This window comes from Panthera uncia, chromosome B4 (genome assembly GCF_023721935.1).
Source record: "Panthera uncia isolate 11264 chromosome B4, Puncia_PCG_1.0, whole genome shotgun sequence".
Lineage (NCBI taxonomy): Eukaryota > Metazoa > Chordata > Mammalia > Carnivora > Felidae > Panthera > Panthera uncia.
Window position 1 is genome coordinate 87,228,197 of NC_064809.1, and position 15,496 is coordinate 87,243,692.

Sequence of the window (15,496 nt, forward strand, 5' to 3'; positions counted from 1 at the left end):
CTTCCATTAACAGTCCGTTATAAGCAACCACTTATAGGTGGTTGGCTCGGTTGGCTAAGCATCTGACTTCAGCTCAGGTCATGATCTCACAGTTTGTGAGTTTCAGCCCCACTTTCAGGGAGCACGAGCACCGCTTGGGGTGAACCCCGCTTCTCTCTCCTCTCTCTCTCTCTCTGTCCCTTGTGGGATTCTCTGTCTCTGCCCCTTGTTCACTTGCCCCCCCCCTCAAAAAAATAATAATAAATGACCACTTATATGTAATGGTGCTTGGGGAATAAATGAAGAGGGGACAGTGGTCACAGCTAGGATGAAGCGGGGCACAGGGAAGATAGAAACCACAAGACAGACAAAAGCAAGAAGTTAGAATAAGACATGATCCAGAATTGTTTCTTAACTTTGGGGAATATACCTATATATTAACAGATTGGATGAATTTCTTAGAAGCCTGGGGCGCTTGAGGTCACTCCGAAGAACACATGAAGGGTTAAAGTCTGATCTAACGCAGCAGGAAAACTCCCAGACTCTGCAGGGTCAGCACAGTGGGTTCACATACTCTTGGTTCACTTTTCTTCCAGGACTCAAATGTAGAGAATCCATAGAGAAAATTGGAGACCAACATTAAGAACCGTTCATTTGACTGGAGAAAGTACATATTTAAAAACAACAGCAACAACCAGAACTCTCTAACCAGTTCATATGTGGGTCTGTGCATTTCTTAGTAACTGTCACCATGGTAGCAAGGCAGTTTGACAAGGGCGCCTTCTTAGCATAGTACATACAAAGGGGAGAGATCACAGCTAATCATGTACTGTCTTGTACCTTCTTTATTTAGTTGTGCTCATCCCGTATTCCTGACTATTAGCCTCTGACACTTCTCTCCCTAATGGCATCAAGCACAATGCTAGGAATATATTAGGCACTCAAACATGTACACTGATTGACTGAATTAAATAAATGGTGTTTCTACTATGCCTTACTTTCCAGTCTATAGGGAATGTCACCCGGCAGAAATCTGATCTTAAAAATGGCTCCTACATTTGTCTGGGGGATCAAAAGTAGGCCATTTTCTTGATTGGGCTGGCCCAGTGTGGATTTCAGGTTGAGGGGGTGAAGGGACGGTGATTAGGTTCTCGGAGATACTGTATTACTGAAAGGCTAACACGTGAGTGGTAAGTAGAAAAGTGAGGCTATTCGAGGCCCGGAAACTGTGTAAGGACTTGCGCGCAGCACTTTTTCCTGGGTGCAAACACAACTCTGGCAGTTTCTGTGGTGTTTGATATTAGGCCTGAGTTAAAGCCCTGAGGACAGGGCATTCCACCGATTCTGGCTTCAAACTGAGAAAGCTTTTTAAGCCCCTAGCCCCGCCTTATACCCAATTCACACTCAGCCTGGGAAGTCTCCTTATTATAGTCCCTTGAATTAATGATAATCTTTTACTAGGGCCTTTTCCCTAATACATTTTCACATTTCATTTTAATTGTCATCTATGTAATTGCTCTACATTTTCTGTTTTTTAACATTTTGTTATTTCACATTTTCTTTTAAAAGTGTTTAAACGTGGACACACCTCCTTATTTTAATAACCAGCATGCCCAGGTTTGGTACTTTAAAATCTGAGTTCCTGGGCACCTGGGTGACTTGGTTGGTTAAGCGTCCGACTTCGGCTCAGGTCATGATCTCACAATTCGTGGGTTCAAGCCCCGTGTCAGGCTTTGTGCTGACAGCTCAGAGCCTGGAGCCTGCTTTGGCTTCTGTGTCTCCCTCTCTCTCTGCCCCTCCCCCACACGTGCTCTGTGTCTGTCTCTCAAAAATAAATAAACGTTAAAAAAATTAAAAATAAAAAAATAATAAAATCTGAGTTCCTGCATTTTCAACAGATCTTCAACTGTGCCACCTTCGCCATATGGATAGATATTCTAATCATGTTCAAGACTGAAATCAGCTGCAAGAATTTGTCTTTGGAATTCTTTCTTTTTAAAGCAGTTTTTTTTTTTAATGTTTTTATTTATTTATTTATTTTGAGAGAGAGTGCGAGCAGGGGAAGGGCACAGAGAGAGGAAGAGAGAGAACCCCAAGCGCTGTCAGCACAGAGCCTGATGCAGTGCTCAAAATCATGAAATGTAAGATCATGACCTGAGTCGAAATCAAGAGTCAGATACTTAACCGACTGAGCCACCCAGGTGACCCTGTCTTTGGAATTCTTTAGCAGTAGCTGTTGATAAAGCCCAAATGTGACCAGTTTAGTGGGTCAGCCACTGAGACATGATCATCATAATGCTATCACCCTCCCTGGGACCAACTATGCAGGACCAGCCTGTTGTGGAAAGGGCTGTATCAGTCACTATTCCCAGAGAGGAACAGGTTAAATCCTTCCAAACCTGCTGAGGAATTTGCCCTAGTTCTTCGAAACTAGCGTGTAACTTGAAAGTATAATTGGTTGCAAATGTGTTTCTTTCTTCCTCAAAATTACTTTTGAACCATGTGAGACAGAGAGAAAGGCATTTCTCTTTGCATAGATTCAGACTGCCACTGTTGATAAACTGATCTAATTCTGTATGAAATTTGGGGAGCATACAAGTAATGTGACTTCATTTTATCAAAGGAATGTTTAGACCTCTAGTTGTGAAAGTCAATGAATACACAATTGATGTGGTTATAGCATTCAGGTCTCCTCTGTTGATTTTTTTACCTCTGAGTTTAGCACAAGTGCTCAGTGAATGTTTATTGAATGAGTGAGTGAATGAAAAGCTCGTCACAGTGTAACTCCTGCCTACTTTTTAAAAAATACTTATGGGGCGCCTGAGTGGCTCAGTTGGTTGAGCGTCTGACTTCAGCTCAGGTCATGATCTCGCGGCCCATGAGTTTGAGCCCCGCGTCGGGCTCTGTGCTGACAGCTCGGAGCCTGTTTCAGATTCTGTGTCTCCCTCTCTCTCTGACCCTCCCCCATTCATACTCTGTCTCTCTCTCTGTCTCAAAAATAAATAAACGTTAAAAAAAAATTAAAAAAAAATACTTATTTATTTTGAGAGAGAGAGATAGACAGCACTCATACGTGCAAACTGGAGAGGGGCAGAAAGAGAGGGGGAGAGAGAATCCCAAGCAGGTTCCACACTGCGAGCACAGAGCCCATTGTGGGGCTCAAATCCATGAACCGCAAGATCGTGATTTGAGCTGAAATCAAGAGTCAGACACTTAATTGACTAAGCCACCCAGGTGCTCCCTACCTCCTTTTCCAACTGTATTTCCTACTGTCTTTCTTCCAAAAAAAAAATATACAGTAGTTTACACTCTGGCAAAACAGCTGTTCTGTTTCCCAAACACCTCTCCTGCTTTTCCACTTTGGTACTTCTGTTGCCATACCACTGCCTAGCATGCTCTTTTACATCCCAGACCATGAAAATGTGACTGTTTTCTCATCTCAAATGCCATGTCCTTCATGAAAATTTTACTGATTATTTCAATAACACATAAGCCTTTTCTCCTTATGGCTCACAAAACTTTACCTCGTGTTCATTTATTATCAACCATCTTAAGTTATAATTATTTTTGTGGTTGATTTATTCCCCTTTCTATAAAGTTAGCTTCTCAAAGAAAGGCACTGGGTCTTATTAAACGTTACAGTGATTAGCACACGCTTGATACTCAATAGCTACTAGTTGCTCAAATAATTTTAGTAATTAATTTTGCTATTACTGTACTACAACTCCAGCAAATTTTATCATTTTTCTAAATAAAACAAAAATGTTCTCATATATTAACACTATTGGAGCTCCAGAATTAGATCAGAACTGTATCTTTGTCAACATTTTCTTTCTAGTTAATTCTGCAGGTTGGATATTGAAGCATTCATTAAGACTCTCGCTTTGTGTTTTAATTTTTTTAATGTTTATTTTTAAGAGAGAGAGAGAGCACTCGTGCAAGTGGGGGAGGGGCAGAGAGCTAGGGAGACAGAATCTGAAGCAGGCTGCAGTCTCTGAGCTGTCAGCACAGAGCCTGATGCGGGGCTCAAACTCACAAACCGTGAGAGCTGAAGTTGGATGCTTAACCCACGGAACCACCCAGGCTCATTGTGTTTTAAATGATCATGGACTTACTTGGTTCTTTTAGTGACATCATTAGCATTATTAAAAGTCATATCTTGTTCTCCTCAAAGAAGATCTTTTGAGTATTTTTTCCTGAACTATGTATGTATTGTTAAATTCTTAACTCCGGTGATCATTCATTCCTTCGTTCTTGCCTGCGTTACTAAAAAGCTGCAGTTCCGTCCATTCATCAATTTGCATGTGAGGCAAAGGGTTTCAGAGAGACTCTTGGGGCTGTGCTTTTTGCATAATGTTAAACATTTCTTTCTACTGATGACCTATTCTTGACACATAATGATAAAAACAAAGATTCTCTTCCAATTTTTTTTTAAATTAGCTATCACCACCTGCAAGGCATAAAGAGAAAGGAAATGGAGCATAGATTATCCCAGAATTGAGCCTGGAAGTCATTTGAGAAACTTCCCTCTTGAAAGCAGAAACCCTGCTCTATGCTTTATTTCCTGAAATGTCTAGCCCTCCTGAAGAAGGTAATAACTCATTTGGGAAATTCTAAGGATTTAAGACAAAAGATATAAAGAGGTGGATAAGATTGTCCTTTACAGAATTTGGGACAGTCTTAATTCTGACCAGTGCCTGGGTAGCAGTCCTGGAATACAACTTTCCAAGTCTCTTAAAAGCATTACTCATAGTGGCACCTGGGTGGCTCAGTCAGTTAAGCGTCCAGCTTTAGCTCAGGTCATGATCTCACAGTCTGTGAGTTCAAGCCCCGCGTCGGGCTCTGTGCTGACAGCTCAGAGCCTGGAGCCTGCTTCAGATTCTGTGTCTCCCTCTCTTTGCCCTTCTCCCACTCACATTCTCTCTCTCTCAAAAATAAGTAAACATTTAAAAAAAAAAAAGCATTATTCCTAAAATAAGTACTTCTCCAGTCAAACCCTCACTAGTTTTTATTTTACTATTTTATTATTTATAAGGTTTTTTCTTTTTTTTTTTTTAGTTATCTCTACACCCTACATGGTGCCCAGATTTACAACCCCAAGATCAAGAGTTGCATGCTTCACCAACTCATCTAGCTAGGTGCCCCCCCCCACACTTTTTAAAAGTTTATTTGTTTGTTTGTTTGTTTGTTTGTTTTGAGAGAGAAACAGAGCAAGTGGGAGAGGGGTAGAGAGAAAGGGAGAGACAGAATCCCAAGCAGGCTCCCTACTGTCAGTGAAGAGCCTGATGCAGGGCTTGAACTCACAAACCGCGAGATCGTGACCTGAGCTGAAACCAAGACTCAGAAGCTTAACTGACTGAGCCACCAGGTGCCCCTAGGTACCCTTTAAAAAAACTTTTTTTTTAAGTAAGAAGAAGAAACATTTAGATTAAATGCTTTCATCACCCCTTCACATTACCTCTCCAAAGAGGTAATGAGATTAAGTTTTGTTTTTCAATCATGGAAGTTGAGGAATTTCAGCTAACTAGCCTGCTGGTCTAAGTAAGAGAAGAGAGATGGACAAAATGATTGCTTCCCTGAGAAGCTTGGCTGGGACCAAGTGAAGGTCTTCACAGCCTGGTGTCTGTACAAGACGCCAATACTGAAAATAACATGAGTCTGGGTATATCTGAGCATGTGGACTGAGCTCCCGGATTTAACTACAAACCACCGAGTCGGAGGGAGTTCATCATTGTTTGTATCACACATCTATAACACATGTAGATCTGCTCCCCGGCAAGCCCCAACAACAAAAGCCTATCTGACTAGTCATCCTCCTGCTCTTCTAAATTGAATTTTCCAGATTTAAGTAGCTGAACCTGAAGTAAGCTTCTGAAAGGAACCAGTTTATCTGGTATCTGTAGCAGAGGTTGGCAAAATTCCACATTCAGGACCAAGTAGCCTGGAGCCTGTTACGTTTTTTCTTTAACAGCTTTATTGAGATATAATTCATGTGCCATACAGTTCCCCCTTTTAAAGTGTACAATTCATTGGTTTTTAATATATTTCCTGAGTTGTGCTACCATCACCACAATTAATTTTATAGTATTTTCATCACACCCCCAACAATCCCATACCCATAAGCAGTCATTTCCCCTGTCTCCCCTAACTGTAATTAATCACTAATCTACTTTTTGTCTTTATATATTTGCCTATTCTGACATTCCATGTAAATGAAATCATACAGTATTTGGTCTTTTATGCCTGGTTTCTTCCACTTAGCATGTTTTCAGGATTCATCCATGTTGTAGCACATCAATACTTCATTTCTCTTTATTGCCAAATAATTTATTATATGGATGTTTCCACATTTTGGTTATGAATAATGCTGCCATGAACATTTGTATACAATATTTTGCATGGATACATATTTTCATTTCTCTTGGGCGTATATATACCTAGAAGTAGCATTGCCGGATCATATGGTGACTCTATCTTTAACCATTTGAGGAACTGCCAGACTGCTTTCCAAGGCGGCTGTGATATTTTACATTTTTACCAGTAGTGTGTGAGGGTTCCAATTTTGCCAAGAATTGCTATTAAGTATCTTTTTTATAATAGCTACCTAGGGGGTGAGAAGTGGTATCTCCTTGTGGTTTTGTTTTGCATTACTCTAATCTGCAGCCAATTTTTATATAGTCTAAAACTAAGAATGGTTTGTACATTTTTTAAATGTTGAGAAAAACACTTCATGATACATGAAAATTTTCTGAAATTTAAATTTCAGTCTCTATAAATAAAGTTTTATTGGAATATAGCCAAACCCATTCATTATGTATTGTCTGTGGCTGCTTTTCTCACTACACCGAAGTAATTACAACAGAGACCATATGGCCTGCAAAGCCTAAAATATTTACTGTCTGACCATTCACAGAGAAAGTTTCCCAACCCTGGTCTACAATATAGTTGGATTCGACTACAAAGGATCTGGGGTAGGAAGGAGGAAGTATGACTGCCTGGTAAGAATAGATTCCTTCTTTCTTTCCTTCCTTATTCCTTCCTTCCTCTTTCTTTCTTCCTTTCTTCTTCCTTTCGTAGGCTCCACACCCAATCTGGGGCTCAAACTCATGACCCTGAGATTAGGAGTCATATGCTCTACCAACTGAGCTAGCCAGGAGCCCAGGATTTTTTTTCCTTAATAAAAATAGAATGCAAGCTGGCAGAATAAGGAAACACATCAGGATATTATGGAACTTAAGTAGACCACCATATATTTTTATCTGGATCATTATTATAACATTCTTCCAAATCTGGGCTCTCCCCATCATACACATTTCTCCCAGAGTTCTATTCCTAATCTGCCACTCTGATCATATATTGTTCATCAGAAACCTCTAGGGGTTTCCCACATCCACAGACTCTTAGGACCATTTAACCAGGGTCTGGCATGATCTGATAGCATCTTAATGTTCCAACCTTGTCTTCCAGCACTTTGAACCAGACCACCCAGCCTGAATTTCAGGATTCTGTGCTCATTCTTATTTTTCTTCTACGTAGAATGCTTTTTCTCTTCTCCAAATCCCAAACACACTTTATTATTGTTACTGTGAAATGTTTCAAGTATACAGAGAGGTAAAGAGAATGATATAGGAATATCTATGCACTCACCAACCACCAAGCTTTGTCAAGTCTTATCATTTTCCATGTTCTGTGTTGTTAAAAAAATATCGTAGAGTTAGTTATTTTTAAAGCCTCCTTAAATACAAAATCTTATAAGTAGGCCTCCTTGAGGCCTTCTTCCTGTGATTTCCTGTGATTTCCTGTAACACTTTCTATGTACCTCCATCATTGACCTGTTCTGCCCTTATAAAATATTTTGAGTATTCCTCACTATTATCATTCTCATGGAGGGGTACAAAGATTATTTATTTTAGGTAGTCTAATGAAAAGACATTTAAAAAAATTTTAACTGTGGGTTTCTTTTTTAATGTTTATTTTTGAGAGAGAGAAAGAGACAGAGTGAGAGTGGGGAGGGGCAAAGAGAGAGGGAGACACAGAATCTGAAGCAGGCTCCAGTCTCTGAACTGTCAGCACAGAGCCCGATGCCAGACTTGAACCCACAGACTGACTCTGAGATCATGACCTGAGCCGAAGTCAAGTGCTTAACCAACTGAGCCACCCAGGCACCTCCAAAATTGTGTTTATTTAAAAATGCACACTAGATGGGCACCTGGGTGGCTCAGTCAGTTGAGTGTCTGACTCTTGATTTCAGCTCAGGTCATGATCTCATGGTCATGGGATCGAACCCTGTGTGGGGCTCTGTGTTGGGCACGGAGCCTGCTCGGGATTCTCTTCCTCTCTCTCCCTCTGCCCCTCCCCTGCTTGCACTCACTCTCTCTCTCAAAAAATAAAAATGAAAAAAAAATTATAAAAAATAATAAAACAAAAATGTACATTAGAAATGTATGTACATACTAGTGTTTAAAAATATATATCTTGGGGCGCCTGGATGGCGCAGTCGGTTAAGCGTCCGACTTCAGCCAGGTCACGATCTCGCGGTCCGTGAGTTCGAGCCCCGCGTCGGGCTCTGGGCTGATGGCTCGGAGCCTGGAGCCTGTTTCCGATTCTGTGTCTCCCTCTCTCTCTGCCCCTCCCCCGTTCATGCTCTGTCTCTCTCTGTCCCAAAAATAAATAAAAAACGTTGAAAAAAAAATAAATAAATAAAAATAAATAAAAATAAAAATATATATCTAGATCACCAACTCTGTGATTTCCCAGATATCCTTTAGGACATGGTTAAAGTAGGTAGAGATAGTAGAAAATTATTGAGTAAATAAAAATATAGATGATATGGCAAAAATTTTGAAGATTGTATTCAAATAATTTAGCTTAGAAAACTTAGCTTGTTAGAACAGGGACTTTGTTTTGTTTATTTTTGTATGCTCTAAGTACCCAACTAACCCAGAAAAGATGCTTATTGAATTGAATTTATTTCTCTCTGGGGCAAGATCCTTGAAAATCATAGGGAACCTCCTAAACCTTCTGACAGACCACTTAAGACATTTCCCCCACATTGAATGCCCCTGGCACATATGCCAGAGACAGATGGTGCTTTTTTCCCTCTCTCCCCATCCTGTCCATTATGACAAGTTGCCCCAGTTGGGGCTTGATTAAGTATGAAATAATGCCGGTGATAGTCGTGTTCTGAAGGCATGAGGACTCCAGCTTGCCAGGATGCTCTCATCAGCGTTGCTTCAACAGAACGATCTCAGCAAATTTCAGTTTGTGGACCATTTTGGTTCTTGGATCTGGTCCACCACACACACACACACACACACACACACACACACACACTCAGGATACTTTATGTTTTAGAGAAGTGTTTCTTGGTCTCCTTAAAATTCACTATTTTGTGGCATTTCTTTCTTCCTTTCTTCCTCCCTCCCTCTCTTCCTCTGTCACTTCCTCCCTCTCTTCCTTCCTCCCTTCCTTCCTTTGTAGGCTTCACGGCCAGCACAGAACCCAACATGGGATTTGAACTCACGCCCCTGAGATTGAGACCTGAGCTGAAGTCAAGAGTCAGACACTTAACCAACTGAGCCACCCAGGCACTCCTGGCATTTTTTCATTATTGTTAATACTGAACCATCTGAAGTCACGTTGGCAACTGAATTTGGTCTTGAGACTTGGCAGTGAGGAATCATTTTGTATAGCAAACCCAATGCACAATGTTAGCCAAATTATGTCATACGGTTACAAAACTCCTGTCCTATCTTCCAGCTTTTCTGAGTAAATGTGACTCTTTCAGAAGTTTCACTCCTCCTACCCTAAAATGACCTTATATGCTCTCAGATATCAGAGGATCCTAAGTGTGATGAAATCCTTTACTTTATTTCCTTTCTTATAGCCTGCTTAAATTTTAAGGTGGTGTTTTGGGAGAGTGGGAAGCAGGGGGAACCTCTGAGACCTCTGAGTCACAAAAGGGATCAGAACATGTCTAAAGTTTGATTTAACCCTCAAAGCTTCACTCATATTGGGCTAAATAAGCCTCTGGGAGAAGCCTATGAAACTTCTGTATATGGCGTTAAGAAGTGTTTTCTTTCCTAATTCCTACTGCTAAGGCACAGGTCTTTGCTGATCTTAAAACTCCATGACAGGACTAGCTTATAACCAGGTTTTTTAATGTTACACTTTATCATCCAAATGAAGACACTTTTATAAATGAAACGGGTACTGGGAAGAAAAAGGCATAAACCACCGAGCCTCTTATCCTCTATAACAGATCCTTTCAAACTGGGGACTGGTTTTTGTGTTTGTTTTTTTTTCTTCCCAGGGGAGGGGACTAGTTTTCAACTTGAAAGTCTATGGGGTTTCTCAGAGAGTTTGAAGTTTTGTTTTCATTTCAGTGACATGGCTGTGTTTGCATTGTTTGCACTAATCCATTGTTTGTCCCGAGTGGGAAAATTTTAATTGTCCCTCGTCAAAAAGAGAACAGAATCAGACTTCACTTCCAGATAGGGAAATGTTCAAGCCAAGCCAAGTCAGGGGACAGCATGGCCTATAAAAAAAAGACATGTAGTAGTTCTGAAAGAGAAGAGTAAAGTGTGATAGCAGGATACTGAACTCAAGAGCCTGTGTTGTATATTGTACCGTATTCATTTTGCAAGAGGAGATGGAGTTTCAGCAAAATGTCATACATTACATTAAAAATATTAATTTGTATTTAATTTTACAAACGTTTCAGTCCTAAATTTGTGTTGGTTAAGTGTCCAACCTCTGCTCAGGTCATGATCTCGCCGTTCGTGAGTTCGAGCCCCACATCGGGCTTTTTGCTGACAGCTAAAAGCCTGGAGCCTGCTTCAGATTCTGTGTCTCCCTCTGTCTCTGCCCCTCCCCTGCTTGCGCTCTGTTTCTCTCTCTCAAAAATAAACATTAAAAAAAAAATAAATAAATAAATTTGTGTTGACTTAATAAGAGCATAAGGAGCTTTCTTACACCTATATTTATGTAGTACCTATTAAAGAAGCATAACCACAAAAAATAATTTAATTTTGAAGGTCCACAGGAATTTTAAAAGTTTAAGAGTCCATTCTCCTGCTTAGAGCAGTTTTAGTATTAGATCTTTTTCTTCCTAACCCAACTATGCCCTCTGGTGGTGTAGTTGCTGATAGAAGCAAAATACTCCCTTTATAAAATGTGTCCTTTTCAGATTCATTTGTAGATCAGCTGTGCAGCCGACAAAATAATTTCCCTGTAGAAACGGTGTTGTAAACAATGGCAGTTACTGCCGGATAGCCCACAAAAACCCACAGTAGTTCTAGGTCACTTGATCCTCAACCTCCTTTGACCTCCTTCACTGCCTTCCTCACTGGCCAAACAAACAGATCACCATGTCCCCAGTCACTGTCAACACCACTACTACTCTGTCCCCATACCTTTCCGGAGTAGAAAGAGGGAGGAAGTGAGTTAGTGCTTCTGTCAACTCCAAAATCTTATAGAAATAACTTGTGCCCTGAAACCTGTCCCCGTCCTGGGGCCTTCAGAGGAATGGGCCACCTAGAAGGAAACTTAGAGGTCCTCTTTGCTTCTTTCCAAATCTTGGGGTAAATAATCTTGCTTCCTTTTCTTTTGTCCTGCCCAGAGCTCCTCTTAGCTTTTCAGGGTTAGAGTCATCTTCCAAGTAGAAGGCAACAAGGAAGGAAAAGCAGACTAGAAAAAAGTGGAAAGAAAAGAAAATGCTTTGACCCAAGGTTTCCCCAAACCCAGAAGTCAGAAGTCTCTGATATCTAACCAGTAAACCTTCAAACACCTCGTCTCCTCCATGCTTGACAACTTTCCCTTACCAGTCCCTTCTGGAAGAGGAAGGGTTGAGGGAACACTCAGTCTCATGGTACCTGGTGTGTATCATACCAGGAGCATTTAAGCAGTCAGCTATTATTTGTACTTTGTGATTCCGAGGGCCTCTCCGTGGTGAGGGATAGGGACGATGTGGACCCTGCTGTGTCTAGGCAGATACAAATCCCATTTTCTTTCTTTTTTTTTTTTTTAATTTTTTTTTTTTTTTCAACGTCTCTTATTTATTTTTGGGACAGAGAGAGACAGAGCATGAACAGGGGAGGGGCAGAGAGAGAGGGAGACACAGAATCGGAAACAGGCTCCAGGCTCTGAGCCATCAGCACAGAGCCTGACGCGGGGCTCGAACTCACGGATCGCGAGATCGTGACCTGGCTGAAGTCGGACGCTTAACCGACTGCGCCACCCAGGCGCCCCACAAATCCCATTTTCAAGCAACTAGAAGAGGAGCGCCTGGGTGGCCCAGTAGATTAAGTATCCGACTTTAGCTCAGTTCATGATCTCACAGTTTGTGGGTTTGAGCCCCAAGTCGTGCTCTGTGCTGGCAGCTCGGAGCCTTGAGCCTGCTTCAGATTCTGTGTCTTCTTCTCTCTTTCTCTCTTTCTGTCCCTCCCCTGCTCATGCTCTCTTTCTCTCTCTCTCTCTCTCTCAAAAATAAATAAACATTAAAAAAATGTTTTTTTAAGATAAAGGAACTAGAAGAACTCTTCAGAAGATTATTGAATCCATTTATAGTGACAAAAGGGAAAATTTATATGATTTTAACAAAGTAGGAAAAAATAGCAAAAACATAGAGACAAGTGAAACACTTCAGCTAGTTAGAGTACCTGACTGTGGTACATTACTTAATTTGGAATTGCCCTAACATTGACATAATGTGTAAGTTTATTTAAAATAAATGAAAATGTTGATTGTTTTATCTATTGCTATTTAGTAAACCACTCAGTGGGGAGTAGGAGAGACTTAGAAGCTGGCCAGCAGGGAAACTGCTGATGGCTGTGAAAGGTTTTTTATTCATACCAGCAGCATCACACTGTGATATGAATTTTTTTCTCTCTATCATTCTTCTAGGTAAGGAAAGGAAAAGAAAGCTGGAAACACTGGAAAAATAAACGAGTTCTTTCCTGTGAAGGTGAGCTTGATTATTTTTCTGTTGAATTTTGGTAAAATAGCAAGGATTAGATTAATTAATGATTGATAACAAATGAAGATTAGTGAGAACGGGTAGGGTACTTAATACTACCTAAATATTTGTATTTAAGTTTTTATCTGCATTATGTATCCTATTTGAAAATAAAGTTTCTGTAAAGTACAAAAACAAAAATAAAATACTTTGGGTGTGAAAAAATAAATTTAAAAAAACCCCAAAGAATCTAAAACTCAGAAGCTTAAAACAACCCTTTATTTAAAAACAAAACAAAGTTGAGCTCATAAAAACAGAGTAGAAAGTGCTTGCCAGGGGCTAGGGAACAGGGGAGAATAGGGAGAGGGAGAGGACTACCTCTCCAAATTTTCAAGGGTACAAACTTTTATTTTATTTATTTTTTGATTTTTTTTTTTTAATGTATATTTTTGAGAGAGAGAGAGATAGTGTGGGTGGGGGAGGAGCAGAGAGAGAGGGAGACACAGAATCTAAAGCAGGCTCCAGGCTCTGAGCTGTCAGCACAGAGCCCAACTCAGGACTCAAACCCATGAACCCTGAGATCATGACCTGAGCTGAAGTCAGATGCTTAACTGACTGAGCCATTCAGGTGCCCCAAGGGTACAAATTTTTAGTTGTAAGATGAAGAAAGTGTGAGAATCTAATGTATAACATGGTGACTATAGTTGATAATACTGTATTGTATAAATGAAACTTGCTAGGAAAGTAGAACTTAAATATTCTCATTAAAAAAGGTGAATATGGCGGGGGTGGGTGGGCGGCGCCTGGGTGGCTCAGTCCGTTAAGCATCCGACTTCGGCTCAGGTCATGATCTCGCTGTTTGTGGGTTTGAGCCCCATGTTGGGCTCTGTGCTGACAGCTCGGAGCCTGGAGCCTGCTTCACATTCTGTCTCCCTCTCCCTCTGCCCCTCCCCTGCTTGTGCTCTGTCTCTCTTTGTCTCTCAAAAATGAATAAATGTAAAAAAAAAAAAAAAAAGGTGAATATGGGGGCACCTGGGTGGTTCAGTTGGTTAAGTGTCCAACTTCGGCTTGGGTCATGATCTCACAGTTCATGGATTTGAGCCTTGCATCAGGCTCTGTGCTGACAGCCCGGAGCCTTCTGATTCTGTGTCTCCCTCTCTCTGCCCCTCCCCCGCTTGCATGCTGTCTCTCTCTCTCTCTCTCTCTCTCTCTCTCTCTCTCTCTCTCTCTCAAAAATAAATCAACATAAAAAATTTTAAAAAACAAAAGGTGAATATGTGAGAAGATGGGTGGGTGGGGAGAAATCCTTTCACAGTGTATAGGCACGTGAAATCATCACATGGTAAGCTTGTAAATATCTTACAGTTTTCTCAGTTATACTTTTACTATAAAACTGGGAAAAAATCCAGTCTTTTATTGTATCTCAGAATTCTGTAGATTGGCCGGGTGGTTCTTGTACAGGCCTCCCTCGGGGTCTCTAAGGATTTTGATGGGAGGTGAGCACTAGGGCTGGTGCTGTTGCCTCTCTTGGCCTCCTTCGCCCATTCCCTGAGTCCTTTCCTTCACACACTGTGCCGGGCACCATTCCAGTTGCTGGGTTATTCATCTTGAATAGGACAAATGAAGGCCAGACCCTCAAACAGCTTACATTCTTAAATTCTGACATTGCAAAAATACCCAGGAAACAAATCCATTATGATGTGATGTAGGTGGGTAGGAGGCTACTTTGGAGTGATCAGAGAAGTCCTATTTGAAGTAACACGTGAAGATCTGGGGGACAAGGATTTGCTAGTGCAAGTTTCCAGGGCTTGAAGGGACTTGGGGATTTAAAGCGATGCACAAAATCCAGTGTGTTTGGGGAGAAGTAAGTGAGGAGACCAATTGGGTTAGGTCACAGAATTAGTCAGAGGCCAGGTCATGAAGGGCCCTGAAAGCCATTAAGGACTTTGGATTTCATCCTGGGTAATAGGAAGTTTTTAAATCATAAATGTATTAATTCTCTTGTTGAAAAGATCACTCTTGCCTTAGAGAAAGGGGTCAAGGGTGAAAACAAGGAGACTAAATAAATAGGCTGTTGCAGTAGGTGCTGGAGGCTTGGACAGGGTGAAAGCTGTAATTCTGGGAAGTCAGTAGATCCCAAATATATTTTGAAGGCATCTCCAGTAAGCACTGCTGATAGGTTGCATTGGGTGAATGAAAAGAAAGGAGAAAACACAGAGGTTCTCAAGTTTCTCTTTTGAGCAGTGGGATGAATGAAATACCATTCACTGAGAAGACTGTAGAAGAACATTTTTTATTTGGGGTGACGCAAGAAGCAAATATAAAATTTTATTTGAACATGTTGAAGTATGTTATGCTTCCTCAATAATTTGTAATTGAACTCGATGGTTTGAGGTTTACCCAAACTGCAAAAATAAGCCAGGTTATAACAAAGTGTCCTGCTATCTGGGAAATTAGAATAAATGGTAAATATTTAAAGTATAAGTTCATCAAGCAAGTTAGTATTTCTGTTACGATAATAGCTACAATTTGTTAAAGGGTTTTTGTTTGAACCATATGAAA

At 40.8% G+C, this 15,496-nt stretch overlaps 1 long non-coding RNA gene across 6 annotated transcripts in view; it reads left to right on the forward strand.

Moving 5' to 3' along the window:
• Window positions 1-15,496, forward strand: part of LOC125919293 (uncharacterized) — a 119,536-nt gene that overhangs the window by 13,115 nt on the left and 90,925 nt on the right. For all 6 annotated transcript variants that reach the window (XR_007456705.1, XR_007456709.1, XR_007456710.1 and 3 more), the window contains exon 2: window positions 12,883-12,943. This is a non-coding gene — a long non-coding RNA (uncharacterized LOC125919293). The remainder of the gene's footprint in view (window positions 1-12,882; window positions 12,944-15,496) is intronic.